This window comes from Acomys minous (genome assembly GCF_964271855.1).
Source record: "Acomys minous genome assembly, chromosome: 8".
NCBI lineage: Eukaryota > Metazoa > Chordata > Mammalia > Rodentia > Muridae > Acomys > Acomys minous.
In genome coordinates, this window is record NC_140489.1 from 126,901,094 (window position 1) to 126,907,914 (window position 6,821).

Below are 6,821 nucleotides of genomic sequence, written 5' to 3' on the forward strand. Positions count from 1 at the left end.
ACCAATTCAAAGATGATACGCTAAGAAAAATGTTGGGTTTTGTTTTGTTTTTTGATTTTTTGAGAAAGGTTTCTCTGCATTAGCCTTGGCTGTCCTGGGCTTGCTTTTTAGACCAAGCTGGCCTCAAACTCACAGCGATCCTCCTGCCTCTGGCTCCCAAGTGTCTTTTTACATTATTAATTTTTTTCTGAATAGCAAACAACATTTTAGCCGGGCGTGGTGGCACACGCCTTTAATCCCAGCACTAGGGAGGCAGAGGCAGGCTGATCGCTGTGAGTTCGAGGCCAGCCTGGTCGACAAAGAGAGTTCAGGACAGCCAAGATAACACAGAGAAACCCTGTCTCAAAAAACCGAACAAACAAATGATAAAAACAAAAAAATGACGTTTGGGATCCTTGTTATAAATACTTGTAGAGTTCCAATTATCTCCTAGGTAATGTCATTTTTTGCATGCACCTTCCCTCCACATATGTTAGGGGGACCCAGTCTCTCTGGAGTTCTTTGGCTTTCCCACAGCAGCTTGTTTATTTCGCCAGGATAACACTCATCACGCTGAGTTTGTGCCAGGCCTCTTACCCACTTTTGCAGTTCCGGTGCAGTGCACCGGTTGCAGCATGGGCGTGGCCGACACGGAGAGCTTTGAAATGGGAGGCTGCCTGTGTTGCTGTCCACGGTCCTGAACTTTCCAAGCGTTCTGTGGCTGTGGATGCTTTCTTATCACGGAGACATTAATTACACTAACTTTACTAAGGAATTCTGAGCTGTTAAGGGAAAGGTAAACATGTGATAAAAGAATGAAGGCTCAGAGGACAGCCAGTGAGAGAAGGCCAGGGAAGGAAAACAACCAATGAGGAAATTTTTAAAAATTGCATCAGAGTCAAGGAAGATGGACAGCTAGCCAGGGGTGGTGGTGCACGGCTGAAATTCCAGCGTTTGGGAGGCAGAGGCAAGGGGTTCTGAGTTCAAAGTCACCCTTGGCTACAAAGTGAGTCTGAAGTTAGACTGGCCCATATGGAATTGTGTTAAAAGGAAGGAGAGGAGGAAGGAGATAAGGGATGGGGGGGAGACAGGAGGAAGAGGAGGAGAGGGAGGAGGAAAAGGGGAGGGACAGAAGGAAGAGGCAGAGGGAGAGGGGAAGGGAAGGAAGAGAAAAGGGGAGGAGGAGAAGGACTTGCTTTACAAGGCCTCAGACCTTCTCCTTAAGGTTCAACAGGCAGGTGATGGTTTTGTGGGGAGGGAGAGACATTTTCTTCAGTGGTGTAGCCACTGACAAGGTGTCCATGCTCCTGTAAGTAACCCTCATTAAACTCATTGGTATATACGCGCGCGCACACACACACACTCATGTACACACATATACACACATACACATAGACACACACAAATGCATGCATACACACATGCACACACACACAGACAGACACACAAAGAGCATCAAAAAGGCAGGGGACTATTTGGGAGAAAGGAGAAATATGAAAGTTTTATAATAAGCAAATTAATACATATGAGTAATATATGATAATAAAAAATAAATAATAAGCCAGGTGGTGATGGCCCAGCCTTTAATCCCAGCACTCAGGAGGCAGAGGCTGGTGGATCGCTGTGAGTTTGAGGCCAGCCTGGTCTACAAAGTGAGTCTGGGACAGCCAAGGCTACACAGAGAAACCTTGTCTGAAAACCAAAAAAAGGGGGAGTTGAGGATTTAGCTCAGTGGTAGAGCGCTTGCCTAGCAAGCGCAAGGCCCTGGGTTCAGTCAGCTCTGGAAAAAAAATCCTTCAGTTATTAAAATACCTTAATTTATATCTTTAAAAAAAGATGTATTTATTTATTACATATACAGTGTTCTGTTTGCATGTATGTCTGCACACCAGAAGAGGACATTAGATCACATTGTAGATAGTTGTGAACCCCACGTGGTTGCTGGGAATTAAACTCAGGATCTCTGGAAAAGGAGTCAGTGCTCTTATCCTCTGAGCCATCTCTCCCCAGGCCCTAATTTATATCTTTTATTCTCTAACTATAAACACATATAATTCTTTCAATGTTAGAACATGTTATTTGAGGCCACCTAAATCTATGTTTTCTGGGTTATGTTAACTCATATTAGGTAGTCTTCAGAATAAGCTGTCTCTTATTTCCCTTTGAGCTGAGAGCTGTGTTTTGTGGCAACAGATACTTAAGGATGTCTCACAAGTTTGTGTTCCAGGTGATACAAAGCTGTGCCAGTGTTGATATGAGCAACTATGTTTGTGCAGACGGGGAAACAACATGTCCTGTAGGTGGAGATGGAGGACAACGTGCTCTCACTCACACTCACTCACACCAGCATTCGTGTGTTTGCTTTTCAATCTTGACTGCATTTGATGAGTTTCCAAACAAGTGAATAGGGGACTGGAGCCACAGTGCAGCTTGGGGTGTGCTTACCCAGCAAGCACAGTCCCCGTATTTCGTTTCGACCATGGCGTAAACTATGTGGGGCACATGCCTATAATCCCAGCTCCCTGGAAATTGATACAAGATGAGAAGACATTCAAGATCCTCATCGGCCATGTTAGCTTACTGAAGATCAGCCACGGATACGAGAGACCCTATCTCAATAAAAAAAAAAAAAAAAACAAACTCTTGATCTTAGTCAAAAGGCCAAAGAGTGACTAAATTAGTTAATCATTAATTAAACAGTGCTTCACGAGTCAGGGATGTAGTTCAGCGGCATGGGATTTGCTGAGTATGCACAAGCTCTAGGCTCATTCACCAACACACACACACACACACACACACACACACACACACACACAGTTTAAAGATTGTTAGATTGTTCCGTATCTGTACAGGGTGCAAGTTTTCTCCTTCTCTGAAATTTGGAGGGTGGTGTGTTTTTCTTATAATTCCCTCATATTTGTCAGTGGCTCCCTCCTGCAAAAGAGTCTTACATAGATCTTGCTTCAAGCTCATGCTAGGTGCGTAAAAGATGCATTGTCTCAGTTAAACCTCCAAACAGCCCACTGTACCACTGTGCTCGTTCTCTTTACAATTAAATTCATGCCATGGATCTTTGAGGCTGTTTGTGAAAAGCTGAGACAATGAATAGTGATTTTAAAATGTCAAGGGTCTATTCATAGTCTCGTATCTGTCTCCCAAAATAGCCTTTGACTATTTGGAAGTCATACGACATACCTTATTCATGAGTAAATTCTCCACATTACCTAGTATGGTTCCTAACACATAGTAGGGGCACAGAAGTAGTTTTTGAATAAATGAATCAATTAATGGAAATGTACAATGATTAGCATTGCATTTGAATAATTTAAATAGCTGCACTTTTGCATAACAGAGCAAAGATACCTAAGGGAAACTGGTAAAATAGTCTTAGTTGCAGCGAAAAGCTTAGGAAAAGGTCTACATGCAATGTCTGTTAGTTGAAAAGAATGCTCCCTGTGGAGACCAGGCTGGCCCTCAACCTGTGGCCATCCTCCTGCTTCCTGACCTGAGTACCATGATTACAGGTGTGCACTGTTACGCTCAGCCCTACAAAACGCATTTTTAATTTCCAATTAAGACATGGAACAAAAATAGTGAGATAACCCCTCCCTTACATAAAGCAAAACTCATTTGTTGAGGAAGAAAGTGGGGGGCCCTCCAGTCTGTCTTCTTCTTTTTGTCCCTTCTGTCCCTCTTCCCCATGTACCCAAATATTTGTGGAGATCCTCTGTGGGGGTGCACCATGAAGGCTTCAGCTGGTTTTCGAAGAATTTACTTTTTCTTTTTGGTTTTTCGAGACAGGGTTTCTCTGTGTAGCCTTTGGCTGTCCTAGACTCCCTTTGTAGACCAGGCTGGCCTTGAACTCACAGCAATCAGCCTCCCTGAGTGCTGGGATTACAGGTGTGTGCCACTGCACCCAGCTAAAATAGTTCATTTTAGAGCCAATATGAGCGACTATGGCCTAAGAACACTGATTCAGGTCATCCCAAATATTCCAGCATGCTAACAGGCCCATGGAAGTCTTATAGAACAGGACAAAGGAAGTCACAAGTTAAAGGACTTTTCAGTATGTTTGTGGGGCCATTTGGAAGGGGTTACAAGTGAGGCCGGCAGGTCCTCTGCTAAATGAGAACATCCTTTGCATGCTGGTTGTTGGAAGCTCCTGGTCAGTTAATACTCTCCAAAAGGTTCCACTTGCTAGTTAGCTCAGCTAGAGGCAGCCAAGGAATGACTGTTAACTGGACTAGAGCTAGGTGTGGTGCTACACACCTTTAATCCCAGCACTGGGAGGTAGGGACAGGCAGATGTAGGTCTGAGAACAGCTTGGCTTACAAAGAAAGTTCCAGAACAGCCAGAGCTACACAGAGAGACCTCGACTCAAAATGGGGGAGAGGTTAGAGATAGCCTCAAATAAATTACAAGTGGGCCCTGAACCTGCAACATCGCAACCTCACCACACTCAGCCTTGCAGCAGGTTCTGTGTTGCACTTTCTGTGGAGCACTTTCCTTCACAAGCTCTAGTCAGCAGGGAAAGGTAATGAATGGCCCGAAAGAACTTCCGGGACAATAGGCAGCTTTCTACAATGATTACAAAGACCAGGACCTTGCTCTGAGCTGTCTTCTTGCCCTCATCCTGGAAGACTTGCCTGATATTCTATACTTAAACACAGAAGCAAAACAAACAAGCAAGCAAGCAAACTGCTCCCCAGTCCTCAGACCCCCTACGCCCCCAGTCCGTAGGCGCCTGTGGTAGTTTGCAAACCACAGTAATAATAAAAGCGGGGGCAGCTTCAAAATCTTGTTCACTATGATTAAAGACTCAGAAAAAGGACTCTGGGACAGCTTTCTAGAACCTCTGTCTGGTTCAGCTCCTTCATTGGCTGAACCAGATAGAGGTTCTAGAAAGGAATACAGTTGATACGCCTTTGGACACAGCCTTCAGGGCCAGTGCCGGCCAGCAGTCCAGCTTCAGGCCTCCCTATGTGCTTCCTGTTTTCCACGATTATATCCTGATGTTTCCTCTATTACTAACACATCAATGCTAGGACCTGAGCGGTGACTGTAACAGGACTGCGAGGCCGTGGAAGCCTGCACTTCTGGGTTTTTAATAGTTTATTCCAGATTGTGCAAGAGGAACTTTTTGTTTTGCAAACTTTTTTGTTCTGTGGTGGCTTTAGTTTGCTTTCTTTTTTCTTTTCCTTTCTTTCTTTCTTTTTCTTTGTTTTTGTTTTGTTTTGTTTTTTCGAGACAGAGTTTCTCTGTGTAGCCTTGGCTGTCCCAGACTCACTTTATAGACGAGGCTGGCCTCAATTTCACAGAGATCTGCCTGCTCTGCCTTCTGAGTGCTGGGATTAAAGGTGTGCGTCACCATCACCGCTAGAGCTGTTTGTTTATTTTTCTAGACAGGGTTTTTCTGTAGTCCTGGAACTTGCTCTGTAGACCAGGCTGGCTTCAGAGATTTGCCTGCCCCTACCTCTGGAGTGCTGGGATTAAAGGTGTGAGCCGCCACCACAACCACCACCACCACCAGGCTCAGAGAAAGTTTTGCTATGTAGTCCAGGCTGGCCTTCTTCCTTGCTTCAGCCTCCTAAATGGTGGAATTACAGGTAGCTAGCTAAGTACAGGGCTGGGAAAAGCTTTTAGGAGAGAGGCCTTTTTTGTTTTTTTGTTTTTTGTTTTTTGTTTTTTTGGTTTTTTGAGACAGGGTCTCTCTGTGTTAGCCTTGGCTATCCTGGACTCGCTTTGTAAACCAGGCTGGCCTCAAACTCACAGAGATCCACCTACATCTGCCTCCCGAGTGTTGGGATTAAAGTCATGCACCACCATACCCGGCTGAGAGGCCTTTTTAAATTAAAAATAACAGTACTTATGCATGTGTGCAATATATGTATATGCATGTGCCAGCGTGTGTGTGTGTGTGTGTGTGTGTGTGTGTGTGTGTGTGTGTTTGAGAGAGAGAGAGAGAGAGAGAGAGAGAGAGAGAGAGAGAGAGAGAGAGAGACAAACAGACAGACAGACAGAGAGACAGAGATGTTTTTGGTATGCAGGTGTCCATAGAGGCCAGAAGAGGATGTTGAATCTCCTAGAGAGGGCGTTATGGGAAGTGGACAGCCATTCACTATGCATGCTGACAACTCCAGCTCCCACTCCACCCCCCCCCTTTTTTTTAAGGTAGGGGCTCAGGCACACCAGACTGCCTCAAATTCATTATGTATGACCTATGTCTCTGCCTCTCTAATTCTGGGATTACAAATGAGTCTCACAATACCTTACTTATGAGGTGTTAGGGGTGAAACCCAGGCCCTTGTGTTCGCAAAGTAATCCCTCCACCAACTAAGCTACGTCCCCAGCTGAAAGACACTAATAATTCTTTTTAATCTTAATGTTTAAGAAACATGGGGGGGGGGGGCTGGAGAGATGGCTCAGTGGTTAAGAGTGCTGCCTGCTCTTCCAAAGGTCCTGAGTTCAAATCCCAGCAACCACATGGTGGCTCATAACCATCTATAATGTGATCTGATGCCCTCTTCTGGCTCACAGGTGTATGTGCAGACAGAACATTGTATAATAAATAAATAAATAAATAAATAAATAAATAAATATTAAGAAAAAGAAACATAGGGGGTCGCCAGGCGTGGTGGCATATGCCTTTAGTCCCAGCACTCGGGAGGCAGAGGCAGGCGGATCACTGTGAGTTCAAGGCCAGCCTGGTCTACAAAGCAAGTCCAGGACAGCCAGGGCTACACAGAGAAACCCTGTCTGACCTCCTCATGTACTTCCTATTTTCCATTATTTCTTAGTTCCTGGTTTTTGTCTTTTAGAAACCAAATGTTTCTTTAAAAACC